This window comes from Scyliorhinus canicula, chromosome 2, assembly GCF_902713615.1.
Source record: "Scyliorhinus canicula chromosome 2, sScyCan1.1, whole genome shotgun sequence".
Classification (NCBI taxonomy): Eukaryota; Metazoa; Chordata; class Chondrichthyes; order Carcharhiniformes; family Scyliorhinidae; genus Scyliorhinus; species Scyliorhinus canicula.
Window position 1 is genome coordinate 86,971,301 of NC_052147.1, and position 16,464 is coordinate 86,987,764.

At 45.9% G+C, this 16,464-nt stretch overlaps 1 protein-coding gene across 3 annotated transcripts in view; it reads right to left on the reverse strand.

Annotated features, from left to right (window-relative positions):
- Nucleotides 1-16,464, reverse strand: part of LOC119955646 (tau-tubulin kinase 2-like) — a 355,242-nt gene that overhangs the window by 325,271 nt on the left and 13,507 nt on the right. Inside the window, exon 1 of one of the 3 annotated variants that reach the window (XM_038782081.1) lies at nucleotides 10,839-10,921. The exons of the other annotated variants lie outside the window; for them this stretch is intronic. The gene's annotated coding sequence lies outside the window, so the exon portion shown is untranslated. Of the gene's footprint in view, nucleotides 1-10,838; nucleotides 10,922-16,464 lie in introns of those variants that run through there. 3 annotated transcript variants of the gene reach the window in all.

The window sequence follows — 16,464 nt, forward strand, 5'->3', positions numbered from 1 at the left end:
AACTAAACTGTGCAAAAATATAATGGGCAGGGTTTCAATAATAATCTTTATTAATAATCTTTACTGGTGTCATAAATAGGCCTACATTAACATGGCAATGAAGTTACTGTGAAAAGCCCCTAGTCGCCATACTCCAGTGCCGAGGGAGAATTCAGAATGTCCAATTCACCTAACAAGCACGTGTTTCTGGACTTGTGGGAGGAAACCGGAGCACCCGGAGGAAACCCACGCAGACACAGGGAGAACATGCAGACTCCACACAGACAGTGACTCAAGCTGAGAATTGAACCCGGGTCCCTGGCAGTGTAAGGCAGCAGTGCTAATCGCCGTGCCACCCATAGGTGACCAGAACAATAGAACAGCTTTCTGATGCCCTGAGCATTAATGAACAGTGCCCACCTTGAGAATAGATTTCTAAAGATTGATACTCAAAAAAATGTAACATAAGCCTCCACAAAAGAGCTAATTTCCAGAAAATACATGATCTGTTCCAACTATATCATTTTCTGGAGCTTTTCAATTCAAATGGCAGCAAGACACTGGAACAAGTATAAGAAATGCAGAAAACAAATGAGTTTAACTGCCTTCACTCCTTACAGAATCATAGCCTAGAATGCTTATCAAAGAGCAAATCTAAAACATTGTGATCTCAAATGGCTCGGAGGTCATTCATGTGTGCTACAACAGTCTCTTGCATTGACTCACAAAGGGTCGATTACGGATTGCAGCACTGCACGAGGCCTTACTGGTGTATAGCTGCACACGACAGCTTATTTATACAGTACCTTTCATATAATATATCATACTACAGCAATTCACAGAAACATAAACAAAATATGACACTGAGATTAGATCAGTTTTTTTAATAAATATTTTTAATTCTCCATTTTCACATTTTCTTCAGAATTTACGCCCCACCAATGAACAGTAAACGGTAACGAATACAATGTTTATCCCCTTATTAACAACAACGATCCCATCTTCCCATCACCCCACAAACAACGATCCACCTGACAAACATCAAATAAAACAAACCCTCTCAAGGTGGAAAAAAATAGAAAAATGAATAACCATTAGAAAAATGAATCACCATTGACATATACAGTGCACCCCCCAACCTCCCCCCACTAATATTCAATGCCATCCAATCCCCGAAAGAGTACCGTGAATGACACCCATAAAAGAACAAAGAAAAATTACAGCATAGGAACAGGCCCTTCGGCTCACCAAGCCTGCGCCGATCCAGATCCTCTATCTAAAACTGTCGCCTATTTTCTAAGGATCTGTATCCCTCTGCTCCCTGCCCATTCATGTATCCGTCTAGAAGGGTAGCACGGTGGCCTAGTGGTTAGCACAACCGCCTCACGGCGCTGAGGTCCCAGGTTCGATCCCGGCTCTGGGTCACTGTCTGTGTGGAGTTTGCATATTCTCCCCGTGTCTGCATGGGTTTCGCCCCCACAACCCAAAAATGTGCAGAGTAGGTGGATTGGCCACGCTAAATTGCCCCTTAATTGGAAAAAATAATTGGGCACTCTAAATTTAAAAAAATAAAATAAAAAAATAAAAAAATGTATCCGTCTAGATACATCTTTAATGACGCTATCGTGCCCGCCTCTACCACCTCTGCCGGCAATGCATTCCAGGCACCCACCACCCTCTGCGTAAAGAACTTTCCACGCATATCTCCCTTAAACTTTTCCCCTCAGCTTGAACTCGTGACCCCTAGTAATTGAATTGTAGAACCCCCCCCCCCCCCCCAGACTCCTCCCCTCCACTTCCTCTTGTAAACTCCTTCCCCCAACCTCGGTTCCGTCCCCCAACTTTTGACCCCGGCTCCGATGGCCGCAGCCGCCCCCCCCCCCCCCCCCCCCCCCCCCCCCCCCCCCCCCCCCAATCTCACTCCCGTTCACTGGTCGCCTTAAACCGGCCAGCGTTGAGGCCTCCACCCAGGTCTCCTTCCCCCTTGACTGGTCCCAGGAAAACCAAGAAATCTCCTTTAGCACACAACCCCCACATACACACCCAAGTCACAAACATCGAACATAGAACAGTATAGCACAGAACAGGCCCTTCGGCCCTCGATGTTGTGCCGAGCTTTGTCCAAAACCAAGATCAAGCTATCCCACTCCCTGTCATTGTGGTGTACTCCATGTGCCTATCCTATAACCGCTTGAAAGTTCCTAAAGTGTCCGACTCCACTTTCACAGCAGGCAGTCAATTCCACACCCTAACCACTCTCTGAGTAAAGAACCTACCTTGGACATCCCTCCTGTATCTCCCACCCAAGAACCATCATTGCAAATGAAAGTCCTATCTCTTCCCTTGTCAAAATTTTTACAGTGTTGACTAATTTAATACATACACCAACAAGCAGTGAAAAAATAAAGTTACATGAGGATACATCGGTACACGATCAATTCTCAATTCTGCCACAGTCCTTCTGCCTTAGCAAACTCCTCTGCTGCTTCCGCCGTCCCAAAATAAAAGTCCTTGGATTTGTAGGTCACCCTCAGCTTAGCTGGATATACAATGCCGCACTGCACCTTGCTGATGTACAGTGCCTTCTTCACCCGGCTGAAGGCAGCCCGCCTCCTCGCTGTTTTGTCATGCTCTTAACGTAGCATAAGCTGCTTCCTTGATGTGCACTCTGACAAAGGAAGGTTCAGACTTAGAGATAGCTTTAACACATTTATTAAACTGTTAACAATTCTCCTACTTGGATTCCACTCTCCTGTTAATCCTGCTATAGCTACTCAGACTATCTAACCAGTCTGCTACAATCCATGTGGTGGGTGTGATGTGTTTCAAATCAACCCTGTGTACACACTGAGTGTCTCCACTGGAAAGAGGAAGATCATGTGTGCTGTGTCCTTTTATATGGGTTGGTGTAATGCCCCCCTGTGGTAGTGTCACCGGTGTGTGTGTCGTGAATGCCCATTGCTCGTGTCCTATCTTACTGACCTATTGGATGAATGTCTGTGTGTCATGTCTCTGGCGCTCCCTCTAGTGTCTAGCTCGTCTACGTGTATTTACATTAACCCTTTGTGTACCCAGTGATGCATATCACCACACTCACCAGTTCCACCATAAAGTCCTGATATATGCGTATACTAGCTCCAGCCCATTGCACCACCCACTTCTGCTTTGCCTAGCACAGGACTTTCTCCTTCATACTGTACCTACGGAAATACCGAGTTGCTACTCTTGACGGCTCACTCGCGTTTGGTACAGGCCTCCACGACTGATGAGCCCGATCCAGTTCATATCGGGAGGGATCGTCCCCCTCCCCCAATAGCTTTGCCAACATCGTGGCAAAATGCTCCGCCGGCCTCGGGCCTTCCACCCCTTCGGGCAGACCCACAATCGTCAGATTCTGGCGCCTGGATCTGTTTTTCAGGTTTTCCATTTTGGCTCGCAGACCCTTGTTGGTCTCTATCACCCTCTGCAACTCCTCCCCATTGAGGCGAGTTGATCACTGTGCTGCGATAATGCCTCTTCCACTTCCTTCAGTGTCTCACCTTGCTTCCGCACCTCCGCCACTGCGCTTGATACCGCTGCCCTCACCGGGGCAATCGCCTCCTCCACCAGCACTTTCAATACTGCCCCCATCTTTTTCTTCTCCTTCATCATCGCTTCCATGTGTTTTGTGAACTGTTTTTCAAGTTCCACAGCCATCACCTTGGTTATTTCTTCTGCTGTGAGCGATGCGACCTCCCCTGGCGTTCCAGCCTCCACTTTACTTACAGTTCCTGTGCCGACTTTTTCACTCTCCGGCAGACTTCCTTTAACCCCCTTTATCACGGCCTTTTTTCTCCCAAACTTGGATATTTCTCCTCCCTGTGCCTTCTTACAGCCTTTTCAGCCTCTGTTGGCCCTGGCACCGGGTGTTAAAACTTCGAAATTCCTATTCCCGAGCGGGAGCCCTCCAGTGTGCAGCTGCCTCCCACCCGCCGTCACCGGAAGTCCGGAGATTAGATCAGTTGATAGGTTTTAAGACACGTATGAAAGAAGGAAAGCAAGGTAGAGAGGTGGAGAGGTGCAGTGATGGAATTTCAGAGCTAAGGACTGAGGCAACTGAAGGAACAACCACCGAAGCAGGAGTAGGAAAGGAGAAAATCGGTGTATTTGGGGAGAAGGCAGGAGAGTAGTAAGGGTGTGGAATGCCCTGCCTGCAACAGTAGTGGACTCACCAACACTAAACGCATTCATATGGTCATTGGATAGGCATATGGACGATAAGGGAATAATGTAGATGGGCTTTAGAGGGGTTTCACAGGTCGGCGCAACATCGAGGGCCGAAAGGCCTGTACTGCGCTGTAATGTTCTATGTTCTATGAATGGGGATTAGAAACATATCAGCTACAATAGAATGGCAGAGCAAATTCAATGGGCCAAATATCCTAATTCTGCTCCTATTCTTGTGGTCTTACCAAAGTTTTCCCTCAACAAAACTTGCCCAACAAGTTCAATAAAAAGAAAAATATACAACAATATAGCAGGGTAGCATGGTGGTTAGCATAAATGCTTCACAGCTCCAGGGTCCCAGGTTCGATTCCCGGCTGGGTCACTGTCTGTGTGGAGTCTGCACGTCCTCCCCGTGTGCGTGGGTTTCCTCCGGGTGCTCCTGTTTCCTCCCACAGTCCAAAGATGTGCGGGTTAGGTGGATTGGCCATGCTAAATTGCCCGTAGTGTCCTAATAAAAGTAGGGTTAAGGGGGAGGTTGTTGGGTTACGGGTATAGGGTGGATATGTGGGTTTGAGTAGGGTGATCATGGCTCGGCACAACATTGAGGGCCGAAGGGCCTGTTCTGTGCTGTACTGTTCTATGTTCTATGTTCTAATATACAAATATACAAAAGGTGCAAAATCTAATGTGATCAGCCTTAAAATGGGTTCAAAAAAATAAAAAGATTCTTTTATATTTCAGAGGACCCAATGGAACCACGAGTGATATCCCTCGTCACAAAGTCTTTAACTGGTTATGAAAATGGAAGAGTAACCCTAGGAACGAACTAAATGCACACATCCAGAAACTGTGCAAACTGATTTTTTTATTCCAACTCTTATATTATGGTTAGCTTCTGCATTAAAAGGAAAAAAATTGTGACAAAGGCAAATAAATTATATATTCCACCTTTCCTCAGTTCTGGATACGGGTCATCAACCTGAAATTTTATCTTTTATCATCTCACCTTTCCACAGGTGTTGCCCGATGTGAGTATTTGCAGCATTTTGTGTATATTTTAGATTTCTGACAGTATTTTGCTATTGTTCAAAAGATAGCATGTATCCATTGATAATACACAAAAAACAATAAGCAGTGATTGCTTGGAGAATACACCCAATGCTTGATAAGACACACAAAAAGGTACTAACTAGCAATCCCTTTGCTTGCTGAATAGGTTAGCCACTGAAATGAGAAGCAAACATTTAAAAGTACAATTATAGTCCTGAATTGTCAGAATCTTAAATCAGGAATATCCATATGCTTATCAGCCTCTGTCCTCATTTACACCAGTGCTTTAGGCATTGATCTGCAGGTCAAAAATAGCAGCGGAGTTGGTATTTTGTGTCAGGGAAACACAGATTTGTATTGTTACTCCTGGGCATCTAACATTGTCACTGAAAAAGTTATCCGCTACAAGAAAAAAACCTTTTGCACTACTGAAAGTGTGTTTCTCTCCCCCTCTCCCATCTGACTAATATATCAGTCAAAATTAGCAAGGAGTATATATATTTTTTTGTATAAATTTAGAGTACCCAATTATGTTTTCCAATTAAGGAGCAATTTAGCGTGGCCAATTCACCTAACCTGCACATCTTTTGGGTTGTGGGGGCGAAACCCACGCAGACACGGGGAGAATGTGCAAACTCCACACAGACAGTGACCCAGGGCCGGGATTCGAACCCGGGTCCTCAGCGCCGTAGGCAGCAATGCTAACCACTGTGCCACCGTGCTGCCCTAGCAAGGAGTATATTTCCTTTAACTTCCCGTTGCTTCCACTTCAGGTGGCGGCCATAGAGAGAGTGGTCGCACTATTGGCGGCTCCCGCTCGAGGTGGAATTGCTTGGTCCTTTTTCACCCGATTTAAGGGATGTTGGTGCGAGGTACATGAGCACTGAGAAATAGTCGTGCTCCATCGGTGGGGCCGGTTTGTGGTTTACCAAACGAGGAGTGTGACGTGTAAGAGGCAGCAGCCTGGCCGAGAGGTTATTCGAGGTGTGAGAGAGAAATAGATGGGCGGAGCGTTCTGGGGTGGCATTACTCATCCAGTGGCCTGAGTAGCTGGTGGGCTTTTGAACACCAAGTTCCAGCAGCAGAGGCAGGAGACCTCGGAGGATCTGGCAAAGGTGATGAAGCCACTTAGGGCAGCTATTGAGACAGTGGAGCAGAGGCTGGAGGCGCAGAGTCTGGCACTCCAGATGTTAGAGGTGGGTGAACAGGAGGACCAGCTGGCCTCTTTGGAGGCAGAGATGGTGCTCATGGCAGAGAACCAGAAGAGGTGGCCGGAGACGGCGGATGGCCTGGAGGATCATTTCAGGAGGCAGAATCTCTGGATCGTGGGGCTGCCTGAAGGAATTGAGGGAACGCATGCCACAGATTATGGGACGAATATGTTCTTTGACTATCCACCTTAAGTGGATCAAGCGCACAGGGCGTTGAGGAAGAGGCCGAAGGCAGGGGAGCCGCCGAGGGCGATGGCGTTGCAGCTGCGTCAATTTCTCGACAAGGAGAAGGTACTGAGTTGGAGGAAGGAAACAAGAAAGTGCACCTGGGAAGGGAACATGCTAAGGATCTATCTAGACGGGTGCAGAGTTTGCCAAGCAGTGGGCTGGTTTCAATCGGATCAAGGCTGCCCTCTACAAGAAAGGAGAGAAGTTGTATCCTGCTCGTCTGTGGGTCACGCACCAGAATCAAGAGTTTTATTTGTCACGCCGGAGTTGGCGAGTCAATTGATGAGAGACCATGGACTGGGAGGTGTGCAAGGACATTGAGCTTTGGAAATGTTAATGTAGGGAATTTAGGTCTGCACACCGGGCAGCTTGGTGGATTTAACGTGTCTGGGTAAGTGTGTTTTACTGTTTTGGGGCAACTGCAGGTGAAGTGCTGTTGGGAGGAAGGTGGGTAGGCGGCGGTCATGCTAGCCGGCTGGCTAGTTAACGGGAGTGAAGTGGGGGGGGGGGGGGGGGGGGGGGGTCTTTTTTCTTTGTTCATTGGGGAGGAAGGGGGTGTGGCGCAGTTGGTTAAGGGAGGAGTTGGTGTGTCGCAGTTGGTTAAGGGGCAATGGGAAGGGCCCAGAGGGTAAGCGAGGTGTGCACCCAGGTTGCTTACATGGAACGTTCGGGGTTTGAATAACCCGGTTAAAAGATCTTGTGTTTTCACACATTTAAGCGGTTTGAAGGCAGACATGGTGATTCTTCCGGAGACACACCTGAAGCTGGGGGACCAGACTAGGCTGAGGAAGAGATGGGTGGGGCCGCTGTTCCCTTTGGGGTTGGATAGAAAGATGAAGGGGGTGGCAGTGTTGATCAATAACAGGGTGGCATTTAAGGTGGGAAGTACAGTCAATGTCTTGGGGGTAAGGTTTGTGATGATGAGTGGGAAGCTGGAGGGTACGCAGGTGGTTCTAGTGAATGTATATGCCCCAAATTGGGATGAAGCTGTTTTTCTGCGGTAGGTTTTGGCAAAGATTCCAGACCTTGACACGCACCAGCTGATTTTGGTGGTGGTGGTGGGGGGGGGGGGGGGGGGGGCTATTATTGAGCAGCTGGTTGTGCAATGGTTAGGAAATGGCGATGAAGGAGCAGTCAGTTTGGGGTAGATGGAGGCGGTCTCAAGGAAGGGGACCACCCAGAGGGCACTGTTGTTGGTGCCCCTTCCATTCTCACTGGGCAGGTACTCAAGCCCGATGGTGGTATCAGCACTAAGGGTTTGGAACTAGTGGCGGAAGCACTTTGGATTGGAAGGCATGTCTTTGTAGGCACCGATTTGCGATAATTATTGCTCCGCTAGGGTTGGATGCGAGGTTCCTGGGGTGGTGGCAGGTGGGGATAGAATATTTTAGGCACTTGTTTGTGGGAGGGAACTTTGCAGATCTGGAGGATCCAGCAGAGGGTAGCAGAGCGGAGCCGCTGATTGGCTGTTGCGGGGGAAATTTGCATCAGTGCATTGCGGTCACTGTATCCAGAAGGTGTACCTGGGCAAGACACCTTCCATGTTCAAGTGAAGGCAAGAATCCAGCAGAGGGCAGCAGAGTGCAGCCGCTGATTGGCTATTGCGGGGACAAATTGCATCAGTGCATTGCGGTCACTGTATCCAGAAGGTGGCTTGTGGAGGAGCTGTTGTCAAGCAAGTTAAACCCCAAACACTTCTTCAGTGTTTCCCTCCTTACCTCCTCCTCTAACCAAAAAAAAACAATCACTGTAAGGATCCCAGCCGAGGAAAGATAAAGAGGGAGACTAGAGGGCAGGTAGAAGTAGAAAGAAGTTGAACCATGACATCACAGCCAGCAGGTAAGTGATTGGCATGTAGTTTTTCTTTTCCCCGAGGTGTGTACGGTTTCTCTATTTCTACTTTTTTTTAAAAATCGTGTGATTATTTATCTATTATTCAATATTATAGGTGGACTAAATTAAGCTTAAGATCAAAAATGGCAAGAGATCTCAAACCAGTATTATGCTCCTCTTGCTTAACGTGGGAGCTCAGGGACGTGGCTGATGTCCCTGGCTCCTTCACGTGCGGGAAGTGTGTCCAGCTACAGCTCTTGTAAGACAGTATGACAGCTCTGGAGCTGCAGATGGACTCACTTTGGAGCATCCGCAATTCTGAGGAGGCCGTGGATAGCACGTTCAGCGAATTGGTCACACCACAGATTAGGATTGCTGAGGGAGAAAGGGAATGGGTGACCAAAAGGCAGAGAAAAAGCAGGAAGGCAGTGCAGGAGTCCCCTGCGGTCATCTCCCTCCAAAACAGGTATACCATTTTGGATACTGGTGCGGGAGATGGCTCACCAGGGGAAGGCAGCAGTAGCCAGGTTCATGGAACTGTGACTTGCTCTGCTGTACAGAAGGGCGGGAAAAAGTTGAAGGGCTATAGTCATAGGGGATTCAAATGTAAGGGGAGTAGATAGGTGGTTCTGTGGTCGAAAACAAGACTCCCGAATGGTATGTTGCCTCCCAGGGGCACGGGTCAGGGATATCTCAGATCGGATGCAGAATATTCTGAAGGGGAAGGGTGAACAGCCAGTTGTCGTTGTGCATATAGGCACCAATGATATGGGTAAAAAACAGGATGAGGTCCTGCAAGCAGAATTTAGGGAGTTAGGAGCCAAGTTTTAAAAAATCGGACCTCAGAGTTAGTAATCTCAGGATTGCTACCAGTGCCACGTGGTAGTCAGAGTAGAAAAGAAAGAATTGGCAGGATGAATGCGTGGCTTGAGAGATGGTGCAGGAGGGAGGGGTTCAGATTTTTAGGACATTGGGACCGGTTCTGGGGGCGGTGGGACTTCTACAAATTGGACAATCTACACCTGGGCTGGAACCGGAACCAATGTCCTTGGGGGTGCTTTTGCTAACACTGTTGGGGAGGGTTTAAATTAATGTGGCAGGGTGATGGGAACCAAATGAGGTGGTTAGTGGACAGTAAGGAGGTAGTAACTAAAGCCTGTAAGGAACTAGATCATGAAGTCAGCATGAATAAGGGGAAGAGTAGGCAGGGAGCAGATGATGAACGCAAAGGGACTGGTGGCAGACTTGACAGGCCAAATGATCTCCTTCTGCACTGTAATTTCTATGTCCTTGGTACTGTGACGCAGTAGTTCTAACCACTTTTTAATTTTTTTTAAATAATCTTTATTGTCACAAGTAGGCTTACATTGCAATGAAGTTACTGTGAAAAGCCCCTAGTCGCCACATTCCGGCACCTGTTCGGATACACAGAGGGAATTCAGAATGTCCAAATTACCTAACAGCACATCTTTCAGGACTTGTGGGGGTAAACCGGAGCACTTGGAGGAAACCCACGCAGACACGGGGAGAACTGGCAGACTCCGCAGACAATGACCCGGCCAAGAATCAAACCTGGGACCCTGACACTCTGAAGCCACAGTGCTAACCACTTTGCTACTGTGCTGCCCACTGTGCCGCCAATGTGGTATTTTATACATTCCACTCAGTCCATTCATCTAAGTCGTTGAGATACCCCACTAGTTACAGCCTTACAAACTGAAAATAACCTATTTATTCCGACTCAGTTTTCAATCCGTTAACCAATCCTTAATCCATATTAATATATTACTCAATCCTATGAGCTATTGTGTAATAACCTTGTGTGTCCTCAGCATGCCACATTTAGAACGCCTATGCTCTAATCAATTGTATTTCATTTGTTCCCAAATTGCCAAACGTTTGACTGCATAAATAATTGAAATCAACATATTGTGCTTTATGTATAGAGTAAGGAAATGGTAAATTACATTTGAACAACCTAGTCCAATTAATGCCAGTCTTCTAACCCCACTTTATTTGAAGATTACTTTTAAGCCTGCCTTCCACATGTGCAATGCCAGGGGAGAACAAATAGTAACTTCAGAAGCATTATAATTATTATAAAACACTGTTCCTGTGGCAACTCAATTCCCTGTACTGACCAGCCTGTCAATACCAATCAATCAGCTGAAACATCATCTGTCCTTTGTGAATCATACAATAATGAATTACGGTATTTACAACCCATTTAATATAGCTTCATAAATAGAGGCTGTGTAAAGAAAAGCTGCTGAAATGAGAAATTAAAATGGAGTTTAAAACAATACAGAGATGATACAGTAATTTCTCCACCTTGACAATGCTCTTCCACCCACTGAAGATGACGGCTTCCTTGCCAGGATGCTGTTCCACAGGCATCCAGTGCTTCACCAGAGTGGCCATTATTCAGCTGTATCAGCAAGCTTTTCAGCTGCAGGGGTATCTCTGACAAGCTTGATTATGTCCTCACCTGATGTGCAGTCATACATAGCAAGCAGAAATTACTGGATAGCCGAGGGACCAGCAAAACTAGGTGCTCTTCCCCACATTAAACCAGGAGCATTGACAGCATCTGCGATGCCCCCTACAAACACCTCAGCTGAAATTAGATAACTCAGGACTTATTTTTCCATGCGGCTGAGCTACTCAATGAATAAATTCACTGAGCCATCCAGAAATCTTGATATAGATTGCATTTAATCAATGTTTTGTATGGCACTGCCTAAAGGTTAACAGTCAGGGCAACTGAAATCTGGGAACATGTCAGCAAATCCTTCAAAGTAGTTTTAATGAGTGCTATAGTATACCCACAGGGAATCTCCAGGTCATTCTACCCATCTGCTCATCAATAAAAGCCCTATGAACACACATTCTATTTTAATACAACAGAATTCTTTAATTAAAGAAAACCCAGAACTCTGAAAATGCATTTATTAGTTTATTCACTTGATCAAACAATATCAATTTATACTTTCAGAGGCACGCAAATCAACAAGTCAAAATCATTATCCAGTTCCAACCAAATTATAGTAAGTAATAGATGGAACATACATACCATTTCAATTACTAATGTGCAAAGAAGATATCCAGCTATCATTCTCAGTAATTTAACTTACTTTATCTGTTCAGGTAAAATTAAAGGTAATATTCAAAATAGTATTGATGAGCTGATAAAAATTTCCAATCAGACCTAATTAAGCACATTGCTGTTGGAAGTATATTGATGCTTTGGCGACGATACAGCACAGATTCACTAGGTTGCTGCTCCTTAGAATGGAAGGATTTGAATTTTTTTTCATCAAAACATGCTGATTAGGAGATGTTTTGATAGAACTGTTTAAAATTATGGCATGAAGGGAGGTGGTAGAAAGAAGGTGACAATTTCAACGTAGCTATGGGGTCAAGAATGAGAGGTTTGATACAAAATTCAATGCAAGAGATTTAGACTAGAGAATAGAAGTGTTCTGAGATTCACAGGGTTAGTGGTTACAGGTGGATGATGGGACAGGCAAGTAAATACCACCAGAGCTATTTTCTAGAATGAAAGGTAAATGCACAGATTCGTCAGACTCAATGAAATGGGCTGCTTCGGTGTTGCAATTTTTTTGTCTGTGGGGCTGGCTATTTATAAACTAGGATATCGGATGATGTTTGAGGGGAGTTCTCTTGAAGGTAGTGACCCGCAGCCGGTGCAGTTAGGGCTACACGGTAGCACAGTGGCTAGCACTGTTGCTTCACAGCTCCAGGGTCCCAGGTTCGATTCTCAGCTTGGGTCACTGTCTGTGTGGAGTCTGCATCTTCTGCCCATGTCTGCGTGGGTTTCCTCCGGGTGCTCAGGTTTCCTCCCACATGTCCCGAAAGATGTGCTGTTAGGTAATTTGGACATTCTGAATTCTCCCCGTGTATGTGAACAGGCACTAGAATGTGGCGACTAGGGACTTTTCACAGTAACTTCATTGCAGTGTTAATGTAAAGCCTACTTGTGACAATAAAGGTCATCAGCAGCCGCCCTGCAACTTGCTCAATTGGCCATTCTTTGTTAGAAATAGAAGAGTGGTGTCTGGCTATTTTGACAAGGGCAAACCTTGGCACAATCTGATCTTTACCAGACAAGCACATGCTTACTTTTCAACAATGCTGGCTGGATGGTGCATTTTGATCCATTGTTAAATAATCATGATGTGGCGTTGGCGTGGTACATTGGCGAGACCATGCAGACACTGCGACAACGAATGAACGGGCATCGTGCGACAATCACCAGGCAGGAATGTTCCCTTCCAGTCGGGGAACACTTCAGCAGTCAAGGGCATTCAGCCTCTGATCTCCGGGTAAGCGTTCTCCAAGGCGGTCTTCAGGACACGCGACAACGCAGAATTGCCGAGCAAAAACTTATAGCTAAGTTCCGCACGCATGAGTGCGGCCTCAACCGGGACCTGGGATTCATGTTGCATTACATTCATCCTGCACCATCGAATGATTTGATTACCTGCAAATGCTCGCATTCCAAGCATTGTCCAGCATCTCTGACTTAGTCTATATAAATGTTGCTGGATCATAACTCTCCATTCACCTGAGGAAGGAGCTGCGCTCCAAAAGCTCGTGTTTGAAACAAACCTGTTGGACTTTAACCTGGTGTTGTAAGACTTCTTACTGTAAATAATCATGGGCTACATTTTCATTGTCTTTGTAAAACTAGTTTCAGCTGAATCTATAAAAGTACACATTTACTCCATCCCGAGATATGCTGAATAAAATGGATGTTGGGCAAAAAATTAAAGGTAGAAACAGTCCACTTAAAGCACTTTACCAGCAAGTGGCATCACAGCTTTAAATCTCAATTGCTCAGTGAGCTACCAAACTCAGCGCAAAGGATGTCATTGCACTCTTGAGGGATGATGAACAGCCAGATGGCATGGTCCATATCAGTACCAATAACCTAGGTAGAGAGAGAGAGAGAGATAGAGTGTGCACTGGCCAAAATGTCTGAGATTACTAATGTTACATTCTTACTGACAAAAAAAAAGATTGCAAGGTAAACCCAACATCTACAGGGGGTCAGTTTAATCTCTGTAGTGGGAAAGCATTTAGAAATGATAATCTGTGGCAAAATTAATAAATCACATGGACAACCATAGAATCCTTCCAATGTAGAAGGATACCATTTGGCCCACCAAGTCTGCACCGACTCTCCGAAAGAGCACCCCACAATACTGGCAAAAGGGTCAAGAATAAGAGGACACTGATTTAAAGTGACTGGTTGTTCGGAGGAGAACCTTCTTTTTACACAGCTAGCAGTTATGATCTAGGATGCACTGCTTGTTGTGTGTGATGGGAACAGATTCAATCTTGGCTTTCAAAAGAGAAGAACTTGAAGAGAAAATTTGCAGGGCTATATGGGGAAAGGGTAAGTGAGGGGAAAGGGCAAGCGAGTGGAACTAGCGGAGTTGTTCTGGAGAGAGGCAGTACAGACAAGGTGGATCAAATATCCTCATCCTGTGCTGTAATTATTCCATGGCACCTCCCCACTAGACAGAAATCCAAAATAAGACCATTAACCTGAACTGGCTTCAGATAAGGGGGGAAAATCAATCTATAAAAATCAATGTCAATAGATGCAAGACAGTTACAGGCATAGTAACAGCAAATTAAATTATGTTGCTAAAAGCTTTCAGCTGGGCATACTTTTCCCTCAAGGGAGGAACTAATTTTCAGCTGTGAATATTTGCTGCCTCCACCCCCCTCGACCTCAAAATGTTTTATCTTTCCTGTGCTATGAAAATAGCTTGCAGAACACGAGGTGCATTACAATTTGCTTTAATTGGAACGAGGCCATGGAAATTGGAGTATTACCAAAAAGAAATAAAATAATTTGATCTCAATTATTAAACAATCCTGGCAGTCTGGCATTCAGGCTTTCTTAGAATCACTATAACGCAGAAGGAGGCCATTCAGTCCATCAAGTCTGCACCGACCCTCGGAAAGAGCACCCTACCCAGGCCCAGCCCCCAACCTATCCCCAAAACCCAGTAACCCCACCTAACCTTTTGGACACTAAGAGGCAATTTAACATGACCAATCCACCTAACCTGCACAACTTAGGACATATTATGGTTGGGGGAGGAAACCGGAGCACCTGGAGGACGTCCACGCAGACACAGGGAAAATATACAAACTCCACACAGACTGTGACCCAAGGCTGGAATTGAACCCGGGTCCCTGGCGCTGTGAGGCAGCAGTGCTAACCATTGTGCCACCCTTCTGAAATGAATCACCCACCTGGCTGTCTGCACAAATTTGTAGAGTTGAAGTCTTTTGCTTGAACACCAGAAAAGAGGATTGAAACTATCAGATAAGTCCAATATTCAAACAACAGGGTGCAGTGGCACTAAAACATTGGTTCCCCCATTTGAAGATGCATTATGAGCAATTACTTCATATCTGTGATATTGCATCGGAACTAAATTTTAAATCTTTGTCTATGCCTTCACATTCCACAATGATCTTGGCTCAAAGATGTGTTATGCACCCCAGACTGGGGGCGGCCAGAAGAGAAATGTGAATTCTGGGAACTGATGGGCAACTCAATACAAACAATACTGTTGTGTTCTGTGGTCTTGTCTTTGCAATGATGCATACAAAACTGCTGGTGACTTAACTAGAATGATGATTTATTGATTTATAGCAATCCGAATGCTATACAGACTAAGTTACATGGAGTCTCCTATGTGCAAATATCCTGGTATACGCCTTACAACCTTCTGCCGATAGCCGGATGTCACATGACAGATGTCTACCACCACCTGCTGGTTGGAGGTCACACAGCTATGTGCATACAATATTGTTCACTGGCATATCACCACAAATACCAAGCAGCGAAAGGCTATTGGTAGCTGTTGGCCTAAATAGGCATGTGGGGAGAGAAAGAGCGTGAATACACTTATCAATGATGGACACATTTTGCAGAAGCAAATGAAGGGAGCAAAGATCCACGATATTGTGCATCATAGGGGCATCATAAGGGGCACCACGGTAGCAATGTGGATAGCACAATTGCTTCACAGCTCCAGGGTCCCAGGTTCAATTCCCGGCTTGAGTCACTGTCTGTGCGGAGTCTGCACATGCTCCCCGTGTGTGCGTGGGTTTCCTCCGGGTGCTCCGGTTTCCTCCCACAGTCCAAAATGTGCAGATTAGGTAGATTGGCCATGATAAATTGCCCTTAGTGTCCAAAAGTGCCCTTAGTGTTGGGTGGGGTTACTGGGTTATGGGGATAGGGTGGAGGTGTTGACCTTGGGTAGGGTGCTCTTTCCAAGAGCCGGTGCAGACTCGATGGGCCAAATGGCCTCCTTCTGCACTGTAAATTCTATGATACCAACTGGTAATATTAAATACCTGGTACCAAAAACACCTAATTTACCTAGAGAAACACAACTGGACTACATTGTGATTAGGGGAGAATGTGAGACTCTTCCTCAGTGAGGCACAGGCATTCCAACATGGGGTGCAACATAGGCAAAGCAAGAAAAACAATAAAATGGCCTAAGACAAGGAGACCGACAGAGCATCAGGTAGTGAAAACTCAAGATCCACAGGTGAAAGAGAAATTCAGACAGATGTCGAAATAGCTGAAAGAAATAGAATTTATGGAGAGGCACTGTAGGAATCTGATAACTCAGTGACGCACTGCTACCTCACGGTGCTAAGTACCCAGGTTTGATCCTGACTCCAGATCACTGTGTGGAGTTTGCACATTCTCCCCGTGTCTGCGTGGGTCTCACCCCCACAACCCAAAGATGTGCAAGGTAGTGTGCTCACCACCTGCTCACTTTTAACAACCGGTGCACAAGGACACCCAGATCTCGTTGCACATTTTGCTCTCTCAATCTATAACCATTCAGATAATAATTTTTCTACCAAACTGGATAACGTCACGTCATCGGTG